The sequence below is a fragment of the Protopterus annectens genome, chromosome 1.part1 (assembly GCF_019279795.1).
Source record: "Protopterus annectens isolate FY-2018-M chromosome 1.part1, PAN1.0, whole genome shotgun sequence".
Classification (NCBI taxonomy): domain Eukaryota; kingdom Metazoa; phylum Chordata; order Ceratodontiformes; family Protopteridae; genus Protopterus; species Protopterus annectens.
In genome coordinates this window covers 374,267,986-374,288,361 of record NC_056726.1, presented here as the reverse complement: position 1 = coordinate 374,288,361, position 20,376 = coordinate 374,267,986, and positions in this window count along the sequence as shown.

Below are 20,376 nucleotides of genomic sequence, written 5' to 3'. Positions count from 1 at the left end.
GTTTTAAGTTCTAGGGAAATATAAAGTTTAATAGGAAGGTACAGGGTGAATACTTAATGCTGCAAACTTTTTGCTTTCTTTGTCTGAAGAAGTCTGACTATGTAGCCAGACGAAAAGTGCTTTACATTACTGTTCCAGACAAAGATGAAAATAATAGGGAAAAGGAAAAAAGGGACACATTTAAATATCATTTTACATATTTGCTAAACAGGTAAATCTACTAGGCGCAGTGTCTCTTTTCAGGGATGACCTGGAAACACTGTCTGATTTAGTGATTTGCTGAAATTCATAGAGTAGGTAAACAGAGGTGAAGGGATTCAAACTCCATACATTTGCCTGTAAGAGGAAGGTTGTTAACGTAAATGCTAGATAAGTCCAAATCACTTAAAACATTAACAGAGCAATAAGTGTTATATAGACATGCATTTCCTGAACAATAAAAACTTTGAAACTGTAATGACTGGCATTATTGACTGACTGAAATCCTCAGTGATTTGTCAAAAAAACAAAGTTAATGAGGAATGTGGCATAAATGTTGTTGTTGTCTTTTGGCTTTTCCCAGTTAGGGGTCGTCACAGCGGAACTCCGGTCCGCTAATGATTGGCCATGGATTTTCACGAATGCCAAGGTGCCAGCTCGACGTTCAACCTTTAACGAAGGCACGCCCATTTACGCATGTCTTTCGAATACCCACCCAACCGCGGGGAGGACATGCAGACTCCACACAGAAGGCACTCCCCGCACTGTAGCCGAGAATCGAACGGGAGAACATCTCTCTGTGTGGCAAACATATATGAAGTAAAATCAGTGAAGTTCTGTAAAACTGGAGACAGATAAGAGGCAGAGTTCTTTAATCCACTTAAAGGTAAATAGAACATCCGGTTTTGCATCCGCATGTATTTTCTAAAAAAAACAATGAAACTTTAAAAACTAACATTATTGACTGATTGTTCTCTTCAGTGTCTTACCAAGAAAATAAGTTAATGAAGGTCTGGCAAGCGGTGTCAGATTAAGGCCCCATCATTTTAACAAGCTGTTTAGAGTTTGATTCTTTCTACCACCATTTGCCTACTGTGTGACTCTGAGTAAATCATTTAGGCAGACAGTGGTTTTGGGTTGTCTTTCCTAGTTAACAAATAAGTAATATAATTATTTCTTGAATGGTAACAGTTATGAAACTCTAATGACAGAATGACAAGCATTACTGATAACTTTGATTTATAATACTGACTAACATTTTTTTGAAAACTGGCATAATTGATGACTGGAATCCTCAGAATTCTCAGTGAGTTACCAGACTGCCTAAGTTCATGATGCTCGGGTAGACAGTAACCAAAGACACACCCACCCACAAATCAGCACCCCTTCTAAAAAGTGCATTGTTCTTTTTACCTCCCTTCATTGCTCTGTTAGACTAGACCTGCAGCTGGGTGGGAGGAGCTGTGGAAGCTTATGTGGATTACAAAAAGAAAGATACCTTTTTTGTTATAAGTTTTACAATTTCAGGGACTAGAGCACTCACATGGGCATATAGTTACACATGGGAGCAGGTGCTCCTGCATACATCTCTGTAGCACCACTCATGCTTGTAAGTCTGACTGTTAAAGAACAGAATTTCTATAAAGAAAAGACGTATCCCACAGACTGAACTGCATGATTACATTGTATTACTGCAGGAAAAAAATAGAAAGAAAAGATGTGTTTTAAACTAGAAAGAGAACAGGTGAGCAAAATGTTGCATCATTGTGCAGCAATGTTCAAACATTACTGCTATTCTCTGAAGAAATAGAATTAAGGGGAGATAGAAAAATCATGGAAGGACATGGCAAGTAGACCAGTAGGGCAGGTAGTATAGCCAGTAAGCACAATATTGATAGCAAATTACAGTGCAGATGATACAACATTCTCCTAATTTTTTTACATGAGATTGATAAAAAAGCAATTATGATTATTTGGGGTAGTGTTTTTAACATTTCCCCTTCAGCTCAGTTAGACAAATTTACAGGACAGCTGACTCTAAAGTATAGGCTAAGCAATGACACAGAGAGCTATGGAAACATTCATTTTGAAGAAGATGTAGCTACTAAAACACCCAGGTGCTAAGCAAGCTTCATGTTTTGTAGGTTAAGGTGACCCCCCCCACGAGCTGACTTGATTACTTTTTAATATAAAAAATCGTGTTTCTTTAGGCCAGCCACATGCTATATTGCCAACACAATTGTCCAGTGATGTAAAGTGTATTTTGGTCAGAATACATTGAAAATGCGGATGCACCAAAGCACTGCACACTAAAGCATCTACCATAAAAGGTCAAAACAGGAAAACCCAAAAATTCTAAACATTTTCTATACAGGGGCAAGCCCTGCACCCCAACTCTAAGACAGCATTACAGTGGGGAAAGGGCAAACAAAAAGTCCTAGTTGTATCATGACCTCATACAACATGCTACCATCATTTATAGTACTAAAAAAAGCTAGTAGCAAATGGAAACAACCTTGATATTCAGGTCCAATGATATTTTGAATGTATCCCTTCTGGCATATGAAAATCTAGTACCACCCAGTCTATGTTTGGAAGTTTAACCCATTACTATATAAGAATCAGATATGGATTACCCAGGAAAGAGATTACATTTTCAGATCAACATGCAATATCACTGTGGGATGGCAGATATTTAAGGCTGCATTACAATGGCTATTCTGTAAACGTGTTTACAGTATCTGTCACTAAATGAGAGAGGTGTCATCTGCAGGAGTGGGAGAGTATCCTCAAAGCCACAGATGTGGGCATATTCTTAGCTAATATTTTAAGTAAAGATAAAATATTACAGAAGGTGACAGAGTTGAAAGATAGAGACACAATGAATATCTTCATTGGAATGGAATAACATGTGAGTAGGTAATGTGAACTGAGTGGCTGGGAAGTGACAAGAGAGACTCTTTGTCATAAACTGAAAACATGGCATATGATGAGGTTAATTGTGAAGATAAAAACACTACAAGGCCCTCCAACGAGGTATCCAGAGGCCAAAAATGCAATTGTTGTGTAGTACAAAATAGGCAGACCCATGCACCATGACTGACAGTGAAAGTATAGACTGCCCTATACAAATATAAGTCTATAGGCGAAGCATTTCTAGCCACATGCTGTTTAGCCACTCGTAAACAGCCTGGGCTAGATGGATTCCCTATTAGCATATATAAACTAGTGGAGGCCCAAATAGCAACCTTTCTTATAGAATCCTTGTCATCATTTACATATATGGGAAGATGTATTTACAGTATACATTGTTTTTTTACCAGGGTAGGGGACTGATCACAAATGACCCATTTCAGTTACAGCCTGGGCATTGCTACTTTCATAAACAGAGTACAATGGATGGGTTGGTAATTACTTTGCAGTATCTATCTATCTATCTATCTATCTATCTATCTATCTATCTATCTATCTATCTATCTATCTATCTATCTATGTGAGTATGGGTCCACTTCTTAATTTCAAAACATCAGAATCTTGAGATTCATAATAACGAACCCAGAATCTCGAGGTTCTGAAATCTCAAAAATTTAAAAAAACAAACAAAAAAAAAAAAAAAACATGACAACTGCTAAAGCTATGTTTTTGCAGGGGAGGCAAGCTCCCCTACACCTACTAATCCCCCTGCAACCTATATATACTAACTCAGAGATCACTGTACAATAAAGAGAACAGTAATTCACATTGCTATACAGTGCGGAACAGGAACATTACCGTTCTCTTCACTGTAGCTCCATCTCGGAGTTAGTTCATAGGTTCATAGGTTCATAGGTTTATACTAGGCTATCTGCCCTAAGGCATTTATAAGCCTAGCCCAAAGTTTTGTGGCTTACGCCACCCCTTATGTTAAAAAATACTGTGCCCATTAGTTTGTTGTGCCTCTGTCCAGCAGTGACACAGAGATGATTCCCGGGGTAAACCTACGATCTCCCATCCACTGGTCAAGATTTCTCTTGAACAGAGCCATCGAGGTGCTCTGCCTCACATGGACTGGGATTTTATTCCACAGCATAGGGAGTCTCTGGGTGACAAATCTATCCCTCCAGCATGTCCTATTTATATCCGTGCTAAGGTTTAAGTCGCTTGCTCTAGTGGATCTGGTAGATTTGGATTTTGAGGTGGGGCATGTCCATTAATTCGGGTTGGACATGGCCTTGTATGTCAGGCACAGGTCACCTCTGAGGAGGCGGTATGCACTGAATAGAGCTGGAGTTTCTTCAGTCTGGCAGCATATGACAGATTTTGGAGTCCCTTTATCCTTTGGTGAGGAACTTTGGGGTCTCTCCAATTGCTGCAGGTGTCGGGTGAGATACATCCCGAATGGGGCATTGTACTCGATCATTGGTCTGATAAGTGAAGAGTACAGGGGAACAATGACCTCACTTGATCCGGATGTGAATCCTTCATGATCAGGTGGGCAATGTAGAAGGTCTTTCTAACCACTTTAGCAATGTGAGTGTCAAAAGAAAGGCCACTGTCAACCTGGGTCCCCAGGTCCCTGATAACCTCTTCTGTGCTTAATGAATTGCCACCTATATGGTAGCTTGGGGTTACCTTGTTTTTCCCAAAGGGTATGACTATACATTTTTTGGCATTTAACTTCAGGCCATGGCTCTGGCACCAGTTATCAGTTTCCGTGAGACCCCTCTGAAGGATATCTGTGTCCGATGTACTTTCCACTATGGTTTCCAGTTTGCAGTCATCTGCAAACTTTGTCAGCCATAGTCCTCCTATGTTTGCCTGTACATCTGAGAAGTAGATGCCAAACAACAGGGGGCCAAGGACTGAGCCCTGTGGGACCCCACTTGTGACCGGCTTGGAGTCTGACATGGCGCCAGCAACTCTAACCCTGTGGGTTCTGTCCTTTAGCCAATTTGCAACCCATCTTGTGACATATGGGTTTACATTTAAGCTGGTAAGTTTCTCTATAATACCCGAGTGGGGTATTGTGTCGAAAGCATTTGCAAGGCCAAGGTAGGCTGTATGGACTGCCTTTCGCTCATCAATGGCCTTGGTGACTGTTTCGAAGAAGTCGACCAAGTTCAAAATGCATGATCTGCCCTTGACAAAGCTAAACTGGGTCGGGTTCAATGTCTGCAAGTCCCCTATGTCTTTGTTTATGAGTTCCATTATGATCCTCTCCATAGCTTTGCAGACCAGGCTTGTTAAGCTTATGGGGGTAATTTCCAGGGTCCGTGAGAGGTACCGCCTTTGTGGAGTGGGACCACAGTTGCTGTACGCCACTCCTTGGGCATGTATCCTGTGGTAAGGCTAAGATTAAACAGCTGCCTTATATGCGGTTTAGTTCCTCGCTGAGTTCGTAGCACACAGTCGGGGACACCATCCGATCCCATTGATGCTGTGTTTTAGCTTTAGAGAGAGCAGCTTTCACCCGCGCATTAGAGATGTCTGGGAGGCTACACTCGCTGGGATAGTTATCTCCTTTGGGGGAGAGGGAGGTGAAGTTTGCACTGAACCTGTCTGCCAGTATGTTGGCAATGTCTGTGGGTTCAGTGATTTTTGTATCATTTTGGACTAATTCTGCGCATATCTGGGAGTTTCCACCCAGGTTTCTAACATAGCTGAAGAAGGCCTTATGATTGTCTTTTGAATCTGTTGCAATTTTTCTCTCAAATTTGGCCTTGGATGATTTTATGAGTGCTCGTATTTTTTTACTAATAATGATCAAGGGTGTCTTCTCTTTTTGGATTTTGCTCTATCATGTAACAGCTTTCTCCTCTTATTGTAAAGTTTGTTTATGGCTGGGGTCCACCAGACTGGACATTTGCCCTTGGTGGAAAGAGTCTTGGTTTTATTAGGGATTGCCTGATCCATGCAGTCCTGGAGGTGTTCGTAGAAGGCATTTGTAAGGTCTTCCACAGCTTGGGTTGTGGTTTCCACTGGCTCGGGGGCCTTGAAGGATACCACACCAGTCTTGAGTAGTGTGAAATTTGCATCAGAGAAGTTCTTCACTGTCGTCTTTTTTGTTTGGGGTGGGGGCGGGATGTGGATTTCCAGTGAGATAAGTTTGTGATCTGATCTCACCAATGAGGGATATACTTCCGGTGTGGAGCATTTTGTCTCTATGTTTGTGATGATGAGATCTAGTATATTTTCTCCTCTTGTGGGAATGGTGACTAGTTGTTCCATAGCATTTGAATTTATGAACTCCAGGAACCTTTGGGCTAGAAAGTTGGGGCTTGAGTAATGTTCCCAGTCTATATTCGGGTAGTTGAAGTCACCCAATATAATGGTGTTTGGAGATACATTTATACCCTCCAGTGTCTTCAGGAAGGCTGTGTGGGGTTCCTGAGTTTGAGAGGGTGGCCTGTAGCATGCTACAAATTGTAGAGCAGTTTTGCTTATGGTTAATTGCACCTGGATGGTTTCCGATGCTTGCATTGCCACCAACCTGGAGGTGTGGGTATCCTTGATGAATATGGATACACCCCTCCTTTTGTGGTGTGGTCCGGGTTTTGGGGCCGAACGCATGATATGAGGTAAAACCTGATAGTGCCGGGTGCTCTCAGGAGCTTTGAACCAGGTTTCAGTCACAGCACAGACATCGATGTTCTCCATACTGAGAAGGGCCTCGAGAGCATGCATTTTGAGATTTAGACTTCTGGCATTGAGCAGCATTACCCTTAGTTTCTTCCCATTTTTGTTTTCTAGGGTGGTAGGTTTAGAATTTGAGCCTTGCCTAAAAAAGGCACTATGGTGGTGGCAAGAGCCTTAGCCAATATCCGGAATCCCAGGGGTGACAGGTGCAAGCCGTCCCTTGCAAAGCAGCGTGGCTTGTCAAGCATGTCATCCCAGGCAGACAGACACTGGATCCCTTTGAATGACACCAGAAATTAAGCCAATTGTTAAAGCTGATCATCTTGTCTCTATGTTGTGGCATCATTCTTGGTGAAGGAAGGATACTGCTCAGGGTCAGGGTCATACCTGCCTGGGCTACATAATCAGAGAGCTCCTCTATGTCTCTTTTCATGTAGTCCAGGGAGGTACATCTCAGGTCATTCACACCAGCATGGACAATGACTGTGTCATATTTGTACTTGCTGTGGAGTGACCCGAGTGCTTGTGTTATGTGGTGGTTCTAGCGCCCGATAGGCAGCTTACTGTGACTCTCCTTGCTCAGCCTGGTGAGTGGGACGTCAGTGTCTGACTATGGAGTCACCTATGACAAGTATGTTTGGTGTTGTATTTGGCCTTAAGGGCTGTGACTGCTTTGCACACTGATTTTGTGGTTTATGTGTTGCCTGTGGTGTGTCATGAGGTGGCAGTTGCTTGGATGCCTGCTTTGGAGGCCTCTGCTGTTTAGGTAAATTTTTGCTCAGAGCCTCCGAGTATGACTTTGTGTGTTTATGTGTTTGATTCATTGTTGTGATAGCTTTATGTGAGACTGGTTTTGTGGTGTGTGTAGTTGCCTTCTCTTCCTGTCTGGTCTTGCCAGTCCTGAGTTGAGAGAGCTCAGCCTCCAGTTTGGCTAAATAGCTGCATCTCTCGCAAGTATTTGTGTTATGTGGGAGGAGGAGAGGGTTGTCAGTGTACATGAGGCAATTGTAACATTGCCTCAATATTCCCAAATTCACCAACTGGACAGGAGAGGACGCCAGCATCTGGCCCTTCGACATGCTAGAGAAATTTAGAAGTTAGAGGTGTAACTGAATAAGAGAGGACTTAGTAAGGAAGTGGGTACTCCTGGGGGGGGGGGGTTTGCTAGTAAGGGACTTTGTATAATACAGAAGTTCTAAACCTGAAAAGAAGATGCTTTTAAGACAAGTAAAAGCTTTTAGGAACAAGTGCTGCGCTTTTTAGTTAAGGGATATACTGTTTAGATTACTAGTAGAGCAGTTCTAAGGGAAAAAATGAAGAACAGACTTTATGGAGCCAGAAAAAGTTTAACCTTGTTAAACCGGCGCTGCCCGATGCTGCTCTAGTGGCAACTCCGCGCTAAATTGCGCTAAAGCACTCTAAAGCATGCTTGATAGCAGGGGCTGGAAAGAGCCAGGAATTGACCCAAAACAGCCAATAAAACTGCAGTTTCAAGTCAGTAACCACTCCCATGGGGGGCAGGGAAGCAGCTCAATGTTTATCACTGCCACTGATCAACAGAGAGACTTTCCTTTAGCCCAAGCAAAAATGGCCTCACAGAAACTTACAAAACAGTTCAAGAACAGCAAGCCTGTAACTTGAACTTTTTTAAATCTCAGAAAAGTGGGAAAAAAGCAAGATTTTTGTTTTTGTTTTTGTTTTTTCAGAGATAGCAGAGGTTCAGAAGTAATATCAAGTTATAACAGTGCAGTAAATGACCCCACACAAGAGTGCTAGGTCAAAGACAGAAAATATGCAGGTTTTGAGAAAAAAACGATTTTAAAATTAAGTGCAAACAGGAAATTCAGTATACAGCTTTTGGCTGTGCTCTAAGTACAGCTACTAATGCAGAAATCAAGTTTAACTAGCCAGATAATGCTCAAACTAGGCAGCTATGCAGAAAAACTTATCAAATAAACAGAGGAAAAATACTTAAAATCTCAAAAGTGGATCCTTTCTTCTCTCAGCATTTTCTCCTCTTGGTGGGTGCTTCACCAACAGCCAATAAGCCTGAAAAGAAGCCAAAACCACGAGGCAACTAGGTTTTAAGAGAGGAAGATGAAGGAGTTTTGGAAATTACCCCTTTTGGCCAATAAAACTACAGTTTCAAGTCAGTAACCACTCCCACGGGGGGTAGGGAAGCAGCTCAATGTTTATCACTGCCACTGATCAACAGAGAGACTTTCCTTTAGCCCAAGCAAAAATGGCCTCACAGAAACTTACAAAACAGTTCAAGAACAGCAAGCCTGTAACTTGAACTTTTTTAAATCTCAGAAAAGTGGGAAAAAAGCAAGATTTTTTTGTTTTTGTTTTTGTTTTTGTTTTTTCAGAGATAGCAGAGGTTCACAAGTAATATCAAGTTATAACAGTGCAGTAAATGACCCCATACAAGAGTGCTAGGTCAAAGACAGAAAATATGCAGGTTTTGAGAAAAAAACGATTTTAAAATTAAGTGCAAACAGGAAATTCAGTATACAGCTTTTGGTTGTGCTCTAAATACAGCTACTAATGCAGAAATCAAGTTTAACAAGCCAGAAAATGCTCAAACTTGGCAGCTATGCAGAAAAACTTATCAAATAAACAGAGGAAAAATACTTAAAATCTCAAAAGTGGCTCCTTTCTTCTTTCAGCATTTTCTCCTCTTGGTGGGTGCTTCACCAACAGCCAACAAGCCTGAAAAGATGCCAAAACCATGAGGCAACTAGGTTTTAAGAGAGGAAGATGAAGGAGTTTTGGAAATGACCCCTTTTGGCCAATAAAACTGCAGTTTCAAGTCAGTAACCACTCCCACGGGGGGCAGGGAAGCAGCTCAATGTTTATCACTGCCACTGATCAACAGAGAGACTTTCCTTTAGCCCAAGCAAAAATGGACTCACAGAAACTTACAAAACAGTTCAAGAACAGCAAGCCTGTAACTTGAACTTTTCTAAATCTCAGAAAAGTGGGAAAAAAGCAAGATTTTTTTGTTTTTGTTTTTCAGAGATAGCAGAGGTTCACAAGTAATATCAAGTTATAACAGTGCAGTAAATGACCCCACACAAGAGTGCTAGGTCAAAGACAGAAAATATGCAGGTTTTGAGAAAAAAACGATTTTAAAATTAAGTGCAAACAGAAAATTCAGTATACAGCTTTTGGTTGTGCTCTAAATACAGCTACTAATGCAGAAATCAAGTTTAACAAGCCAGAAAATGCTCAAACTAGGCAGCTATGCACAAAAACTTATCAAATAAACAGAGGAAAAATACTTAAAATCTCAAAAGTGGCTCCTTTCTTCTCTCAGCATTTTCTCCTCTTGGTGGGTGCTTCACCAACAGCCAACAAGCCTGACAAGTATATTTAAGTTGCAGGGGGAGAGGGGAGTGCAGGGGCTTAACCCCCTGCAAAAACATGGTTTTAGTAGTTGTCATTTTTTATTTTCTTTTATTTCTTAACTTCTAGATTTCAGAATCTCGAGATTCTGAGTTCAATATTCTGCATCTCGAGATTCTGATCTTTCAAAATTAAGAAGTGGACCCGTGAGTATACATGACATTGTCAAAACACTCAAATGTTGAAATCACATCTGTAACTTCAGCACACAGAAATAGAAATAAACATTGATAAGCACTGCACATTTATTTTTTTTTATCTCTCTATATATGTACATATAGGTATACATATCATTAAAACATACAAATGTTGAAGTCACATCTGTAATGTTAACACAAAGAAACAGAAAAAAAACATTGGTAAGGCACTGTGCATGACATAATAACAGAGCATGAAACTTCAATATCTATCTATCTATATATATATATATATATATATATATATATATATATATATATATATATATATATGTTTACTATCAAAACTTTGGATGGCATTCACACAAAGTGGGAATGGTCGGAAGGCTAATTCCAAGTTCACTGAAGGTCAAACCAAAAATCATCAACTCCACAACAGCAAATACTAGTGTGCATTTGACGTTGTGAGGTCGACATTCTACCTGGATATACAGTGGGGAATCAGGAAATGTACCCATTTCCTCACTGTAGTGCAATCTCCGAGTTTGTATATATAGTTAGCAGGGGGGTGGGGGGCTTGCCTCCCTGCAAAACATTAGTTGGAAGTGACTGGAAGGCAAAGTACTCTGGGGTAATGTCGACTTTGTCAAACAGGGATGGGTTGACTTTACCAGTTCTGTTATTTTTGCCGTTTTGATGTTTTTACTTTCAATAATTTTTTTCAATGACATGATCACTCGACAAAATCCATGTCAGGATTTTGATAGTAAACCTATATATATATATATATATATATATATATATATATATATATATATATATATATATATATATATATATATATATATATATATATATATATATATATATATATATATATATATATATATATATATATATATATATATATATATATATATATATCTATATATATATACAAAATTATATATGTGTGTGCATGTATACTTTATAGCCTACATTTAAATTGTTTGCTGCCAATGCTAATTTTCACAAAGAGGTTAGTGCATACTGAAAAGAGTTATATAAAAATTAATTATGACTAACTAATTTGATGAACATGTTATTTGTAAGCAGTTGCCACCCTGTGCCAATGTATTAATGATCACAGCACTCCATCCCTAGGTAAAGATGGCTTTTTATTTAGGTATCAGTACAGAATTAGAGTTTAATATATTGGCAAAAAGACTTTCCTCATGTATAGCCACATTGAAATGTCCAGATTTGGTGACATTTTTGAAGGCTAAAACCAGTACAGTTACCTGCATACTTTATTTGAACTAAGGGAGCTACAGAAAGACACCAAAAGGCTTTTTTGCATGGCTCTGCTGAACATTGAAAATACTTTTGGTACTCTTGAATTGTCCTTTTATAGGTTCATAGGTTCATAGGTTGGTACTAGGCTATCGGCCCTAGGGCCTATACAAGCCTAGCCATAACAATTCCCTGGCTATTTCTTCCCACAATATTTACTTCCCTGGACCCCTGTCTAGCAGGGCAACTGACGTGATCAATTGTTAAAAGCCTTTGGAGTTAGTGAAAATGTCTGTACTTTTAATCAAGCTGCTATACTCTTATTCTAAAACCAAAACAAAAACAACAACAAAAAGAATAATAAATACCCAAAGTGTTTTCATTCTATTTTTGATGCAAACTGAGCCCCTGGCTGTTAGCCATAGAAAAGACAAGCTTGGAAGTGCTATCTGATGCAGTGTTCCCAATTCCGATGGAATCTGCATACTGAAAAAAAATTGCAGGAATTTCAGCATTAAAGCTGAGATATAGATCAAAACAAAACTGCTACCCTTTAGGAAAAAAGGCAGTCTCTGCATCTCCATAAAAATCTGGTGGCAGGAATCATAAGTCAGCTTATTTAGTCATATACCAGCTCTGTGCCATGGACAGATCATGTTGTATCTTCATTCTGAATGGGTCAGCAGTGGGGAATGAGTGTAAAGTAGCTGACATGGGCTTTACCATTTCAGGGGGAGGGCTTGGTACAGCTCAATAGCAAAAGCACTATTTTGTGAAATGCCTGACATGGCATTCAATCACACTGGTACTAGGCAAGCATGAATGCAGAAAAGTAGCATGTGTATGCTAACTGAATTGTGTAAGCATGTGGAAGCATGCACCTCCTACATAATCCGCATAACAGGGAACTGCACTGTGCTAGCCAACCAAAAGAAAGGGGAATACAGGAACAAAAACAAACAAAAGTCTGGGGTCCTTACCAGTGATAGTCACTTGGAACCTGACCTGTTTCCCCAGCCTGTATAGCTACATGGTAAGCCAATGAAAGGCAGTTCTCCAGAAGGAGACATGACCCAAAACAGTGATACTGAGTCCTACATAATTCAGATAGGACAGAGAACAAATGTGTCAATAGAGGAGCGAATTTAATGATTAATAGCCATCAGGGCTGAGGGTAAAAAAAAAAAAGCTTTTTAACAACACTTTACCGGCAAAAAATGTACACATCAGAATGCCGGAGTTTATTCTCAAAACTATATATTCTCTCAAGCACATGGAATATAATAATATTTTATTTTATGGGCCATTTCAGAGCTGTTAACATGATATCAGAACCACACATGCTTCATCAATTAATGTGCATTCTACCAAGTTATTATAACAAACTCAACAAATGTTCACAAAGTTTATATGGGGAAATCCCCAAGAGGTAGTAGGGATATAAAAAATGGTACATGTTGCCAGTAACTCAGAACTAACAGTTATCTCTTATATATAAGTTAGTGAAAGGAACATTCAAAAGACAATAAGCATTATCAGGTTATACCTGGCAATCACATTAGATCAAGATTATAGCAATTGGAAATAGAAGGAAAGTGGAGCCAGTTAAATGTTAATGGAAGATTTCAAGAGTCAAACAGCAGCATAAGATGAGAAATGTTTGTAAAAAGTACACATCATGAAGATCTATAGCACAGCGTTATGGTCAACATTCAGAACAGGCAGATATTCCAGAAGGCATTGGGCCAGATTCCAAAAGAAAGTTGTATACAGAGCAGTGTGCTGAAGGAAAACGGCAAACTAAGGGTGGACATAATTCTAAGAACCACCAAATGTTAAGTGCATATACTAATTAGTATGGAGTAGGTAACTATAGACCCCATGAACTTGCACCCAATTCCAAGACAGAACAAGTGCTTCTGACAACAAAAAATGCAACAACTGACTACAACAATACTTTGCATCAAGCTTTCAACAGGGGATGCACTTGTCGAACTTTACCATTGAAAACTTTTATAACACTCAATCCCCCCCCATTATTCATGGCACAGAGGACTACATTAACAGTGGCCATTGCTCAGTTGTCATGTAGTATGCTTTGCAGATGGCCCCATCCTTAACCTAAAGGCAACACCCCCAGTAGTATTCATGCCGCTATTATATGGAGGAAAAGTGACCTAAGGTTCACTGTCCAAGAAGGTGACATTCTTGAGGAGCTGCTAACAGCTTGGTATGCATATTTGTGCATGATTAATGCACAAACTGATACTGTGAAGCATTCCATTTAATGTGCTACTCACTAATACCAACAGGAGTCTGTGTTTATCCACTGGAACTTTGGCTCATGATACCATTCAGAGCTCTATCTATGTCTGGACACATGTAGCATCACAACTATGCTTGATGTGTTTCTCCCTTACATTGTTCACATTTGCAGGCATTCAGTCACATTGTCATGTGCCATGTTACAGGTGCATTTCTGATTCATAGGATTGTGTGCCTGTGTCTAAATTGAGAACCGTTGGGTTATAGCAGTACTAAATGGGTGTTCACTGTTGCACAGCTCTATTGTGGGTGTAATATTATTCTGACACACTTCTAGATATTTGTATACATTGGTCATGGGTTACATTACAACCACATTTTGAGTGTAGGTTGTACCTGTTTACATTTATCACACAATGGTGCCACTTTTCAGCATTAGGCATTCATACAAAGCACATAAGGATACTATATCCTCCTCTTGCAATTATCAACTATGTATGCTGTATGTGTGCTAATCCACACTGTGCTGGAACATAGGTTTGTGCAGAAGCATCCTTTAATTTCCTATTCACATGTGTGCATCATACACCTATATCTGTTTTACAGCTGGTTTACCTGTCATAATGGGTTAGCATTCCATTATGTATGGATTATACATTACTAGTGTTTTTCATTTTTGAATGCATTTATGTTCTGGACAGGGTTTATGTTGTACATGACTGTGTTATTTGTCTAATGTAAACACACATATGCCTTATATGTTGTTGCATTCTCATGTGACATATGTTTACCATTTTTTGCTGCACATAGGCAGAACTATTACGTTGATTTTCAGCAGTATTTTGAACTTGTGCTGCATTAATGGGATCATGCATGTGTGTTGCTTTGCTGCAGACATCACCATAATACTTATTTACTGTAAGCCTGCTTCACAATGGAAGTTGTACATTATATGAGGGGTCTGTATGAGACCACTGTCATGCTTACATTGTCATATTGTTGTTTATGTGATACACATATGCATGGCATATATCTATGATGGCGTGATGTATGACTACACATCTTTGTGACAGTAGCATGAGTGGCCTGTGACAGTACTGCACTGTAGGGGTAGTTTGCCTGTCTGTATGTCACTGACACTTGTGTTTATCACACCTAAGTAAATGTTGACACGTGTAAATTCTACACTTGCGTGGGGATCATATCTCATTTGGCCTCAGAGTACATAGTCCTGATTTTGTTGTGGTGTGGTATATATGAGTTATTGCATTTGTGATGTAGTGCTACTATGGCTGTGGCCAATGTGTGCCCACATCACCATGAATAAAATACACAGAGGCATACCACTGTGTATGCCATTGTAGAACATGTGATTATAGCATGTCAGGAATGAACATGGTGTATGTGCTGCATGCATGACAGTTATTTACAAATGGCAAACTTGTCCTCATTCATTACAGTAGCAGGACTGTGAGATTTACTATCCCTAGGCTGTGACATGCCTCTTAAGCATTTTGCTGCTCATGTGACAGCAACACAGCCATTTCTCCTCATCTGTGAATGCTGGGCTGTTATGTGACTTAATGTAGAGATATTAACTTCAGTACTGTATTGTTGGCAGTTCTATCCTGATGTCTGCTTCTGTGAGACATTTGTGTGGATATTTGTGTCTTGTGGATTACTTTGTAATTTCTGTTAATTTAGGGCAGGGTTACATACATATGTGAATTTATCATGTGTTGCCCTTTTTGTGCAAGCGATGCTCCCTGTCCCATGTGTACAGTCATTCCTGATCCCTTTATGAGGGGGTAACATAGCTGACAATATCATAGCAATGCTGCTGTGTGTATTGATGTATTTTTGCATGGCCAGCAATGCTTAGGCTGCATCTCTACCCCATTTGTTAGCTTTCAGTGATGTCACCTTTGAAGTCTGTATGTTTATTGTCTGCATCCCACATAGTGCCGCTTTTGTATGACACCTAATGTTTTCTGTTCTGTGGTGTGATTTCTGCTACATGTTTTTTTTCCCAGCCCTTTATCCTCTTCCATTTCCAACACTCACCAATCCTTTTTTTTCTTAAAAAAATAAAAAAGTGACTCTTCCCACCAAAAAATACGCATATCCCTCTTTTCCTCACATAACCTTTCTTTGTCTTCTTCCATCAAGTGTGTCCCTCTTCTTTGGCCTCACCCACATTCTTCTATCCTATCTCTCCCATTTCTTGGGGTGTATTCTCCTCACCCACATTCTTCTGTCCTATCTCCCCATTCCTTGGGGTGTATACCCCTCATCCACATTCTTTTGTCCTATATCCCCTATTCCTTGGGTTATATGCCCCCATTCCACATTCCTCTGTCCTATTTCCCTCATTCCTTGGGATGTATGCATTATATGTGTTAAAGTCATATTTTCCACTCCTAACTGCAGGTTTTAGATAAGCAGTTGCTGTGATGGTGGTGATGTGGCATTGTAAGCTATATAGCTGTAATATATATATATATATATATATATATATATATATATATATATATATATATATATTCACTTTTTATTGGATTATGAAAGAGTCCGCAAAAGTACAGTTCTTACACAGACTTTTATTGTTGCCTCTTTATGCATTACAAACTTACAGCTTCACTGTAATCGAATATAAGACACTTCACTGAACAAAATATTTTTTCTTTCCTTTTTTTTAAACATCCCATAAATTCCAATGGAGTGCACAGCATTACGAAACATACAATACTTTGTTTTTGCTGAATAAAGTGTTACATTCTTACACCAGTATTGTTTGTTTTATTAGTGTTTTTCACTCATACATCTCAACTGTCCAGATTTTCTCAGAATGTCCAGATTTTCCCTCATATTTTAGTTTGCTCCTCATAAAATGTGTAGATTTCTGACAAACCCTGGAAGGTTGAAATCACTAAATAATGAAATACGTTTGAGTTTAAGATTACATACCATTCATAATATGCATACTAGATCTCCCACCCCTTTACAGCTTCCTTGTGAGAAGAAATACAAGACTTAAAATCTCACCTGCAGGGAAACTGTTAGTTTCAATAATCTTCCTGGTGTACCAGGCAAGTTTATGTGTAGCGAAACACTTTAGTGCTTATTTCACTAGTGGCATGCTCACTAACTCAGACAAATATTGTTTGACACCCCTACCCCTGAATATTCTTCCTCCATTCCTCTTCTCTCTTTTTAGCAACTGTTAACACCAAGACCTGTATAGCTGTACAACTGTACAGAACTAATAAGCAGCAAGTGTTAGGTTGCTATTATCTACGTAAGTTACTTACTTCAAGGAACAGCCTACTCTTAACTGTTCCACTGTCTTGTGGCACATTTTGCTAACTGATTGTTCCTACAGTGGTCTGGCAAGCTTCCTCAAAGTTTCTGCCCCTCCGTTTGCCCTCACTTCACTTGGGCTCACTCAGCTCCACTACCCTACCCCCATTCCCACACACCCAACATTAATTACCTTTGTAACTAACCATCTTAACCCCACTCTTCCTGATCTCCCACTTCCTGTACTGCCCAACCAATTACAATCTGCCCCTCTTAAAATAACCCCTCCCACCTCTCGACTCACTAAACCTAACTCCTCCTACCCTTACTGACTGCTCTAATCCTCCTGCTTTAGCTGACTATTACCATACACTTTCTCTCTGTCAAACATCTAATCCTTTTGTATTCTCATCATCCCCCAGTATGTTTTCCCTCTTTTCTTACCCTTCCTTCTTCTTCTCTAAGCAACCTCACTTCCTACCACATTCAGCTAAACCTACTCCCCTCTTCTCCCACCTCGTCTCATAAGTCAGATAACCAGATGTATGTGATGTCATTCTGTAGTCTCAGAGCAGTCTTTTTTTGAAACCTGACAAAGAAGGATCACTCACCCACTTCATCTTGCCTTGTTTAGTAAGTAACCAGGGAATAGTAATTCTTTAGATCAATCAGGAAAATATAGGAAGATTAGTTAAGTACTTGTTTTTCTGTATCTGTGTGAATTTTTCCATCTGTGTTATTTTTAATATTTCCTGTTCTAAAACTCTGGTGTTTATTGTAAATAGATATTTAGTATTTTTTGTGTTCTTTTATTATTTATTATTAAATATATTTACACTTTTCATTGTGGCTGGTCATTTAGAGAATATTTTAAACTTTGAGAGTACTTATATTTATTTGGTGACACTGTGGCCACTCCTGGAAGCCATGCAGCATTGGTGAAGTACTACAATTTATATTAGTATAATTGGGTAACCTTGTAAGATCCTTAGAGTATCTGGCTTTGGAATGTTCTGGTGGTGGTGTACTACCTTATAGTCTAAGTATAGCTGGTAAATCTGTGCCAGCCTTTCGTGTGTGTGTGTGTGTGTGTGTGTGTGTGTGTGTGTGTGTGTGTGTGTGTGTCTGTGTGAAAATCAAATCTCAAAAAGTGGGTATGTGTGAAAATCAAATCTCAAAAAGTGTGTGTGTGGGTCAGCTACTTGGAACAGGGACACAGAGCACTATTTTCAAAGAGAGGGTGGTGACAGCTGTGTCAGTGGGGAGTCTTATTTGGGGCCTGAAGAGAGAGAGGGAAACCCAGCCCAAGACTGAGTATGTTCCCTGTGTGCTCTTAAGGGAAACTGTGCTTGGTGCAGAGAGCTGCATCTGGAAATAGTGTATGTATGTATTTTTTTTGTTCCAAGTAAACATCCATCACTGGTGTCAGTGGTGAGGATTGAGGCTCCTTGATTACTAGCCCAGACCAGGGACATCACAGGTACAATTTAAAGGAATTTATTTGTATCATCATTACGTGGACTTAATAGACAAGATCTCAATCCCGTAGCCTAGTGCTGCTGATTTTTTAAAGAAAATGCTTTCCAACTACACATGTGAGACTTGAAACAGTGATCATAAGATATTGAAAAACGGAGATTGATTCTATCCAAATAGCTAATTCCACAGATACACTTTAACATGATTAAAGTGTGTTTGAAGAGGAGTTTTTTTATGATGTAGCCAAAGAGTATCTTAATGATATTTGTCTAATCTCAGTCACGTGTAGGGTAAACTGGGAGTCCAACTTTTTCCTTTTGTGGACATTTTCCAAGCAGTTAGCAGATGACCCAGTTTGTCTTTTACTTATAGTGCAAGCTGTAGGTCCTACTTATAGGGATTATGCAGACCCATTGCATTCTTAATCTTTTGGGAATCTAATACCATGGTGGGAATGGACAGCATGTTTAAGTCAGGTTTTAATTAAAGTCTATGAAATTAGTATTGATTCAGTCTTTGATTTTAGCCAAAGGTGGTATTCCCAGCACCATAATGTGCCCAGAACTGACACCTTCTGCAATTCATATGGAGTTACATGTATTGGTAGCATATCACGAATGCTGGAAGCAGGACACGTGTACCCAAAATCTAAAGGTATTACTCATAACCATGGCAACGACAGGAGGGACAACGTAACTGGTAATCTTGATGAACTAGATGAGATCACTTCCCTTTTAGAATACGATGGTTTTAGGCAACATGAATATGGAAGCTCTGTAGACGAAGAGGGGCCCAGGAGGTCTAAAAGGATAAGGGGTCAAAATCTACCCAATGAAGAAATTGATTACGAGCACACGGGTGCACGTCCTAGGAGGAAGCCTGAAAATAAGAAAGTAAACCATCAAAAAAACAGCTGGAGGACGCGCAAGTAGCCAATGGCGTCCTACTCCATGAGGTTTTGGGTAAAGGAACTGTTATTAAAACATCAGGTAACAATTTCACATGTTTACGTACGAATGTTACACCTGGTTACGAGTCAAGTAGTAAAGTTATTCCTTTGGTTAGTCCTAATGAACTTGACTTTAATCGTAAGGACATTGGTATAGTAGTAACAGGTGGAGTTAAGGTCTCTGCTGAAATTAACAGTATATCTTTTATTGATCCATATCTGACGAATATGGAAGACAGTGACTTTATGGTAATGATGGAAAATACGGACAATTGCGATCATAACACAAATAATGATACATTATGCGACGTAACGCTACACAGTTACGACGGCCAAGACCATGACTTTTGTGAAACGCACAACGGCGCTGTTGTGTGTGTAAACAGTTATTTGAACTTGAGCAATGACTCTTCAAAGATATTAGAGGGGAATCATTGTATTTTGGACAATTCCACTTTGGCAAAAGTATTTAACGTTGGTAATTCTGTAGAAAAGGATGGTGATTGTTACTTATTTGGTAAACCGACTATTGTAGTTAATGACAAAAAGGATTTTAAGTTATACAATTGCACTCATACTGTTTTCAACAGCGACTGTGTTAACTTATTTTCAAAGGGTTTTAGTTTTGTACCCTGCAGAAAAGGGAACTTGGTAAACACCATACTTGATCTAAAACTTTTTACGCGTAAATTAAATTTAAAATATTATTCCAAAACAACCCATGTGACATTAATATTAATATAGAACAGGGGAGATTATCTAAACCTAGTATATATAATCCACCGATGAATGATAAAGTGGCTATATTTGAAAAGTCACCGAGAATGATATTAGGGATTTCTTTAATAAATATAATGCAAATTTAAATAAAAATATGACCAACAAAGAGCAATTAATACTTAAAAATATTATGTCCATTAAAAACATTAGGATAATGAAAGCCGATAAGGGTAGTGGAGTGGTCATAGTGGA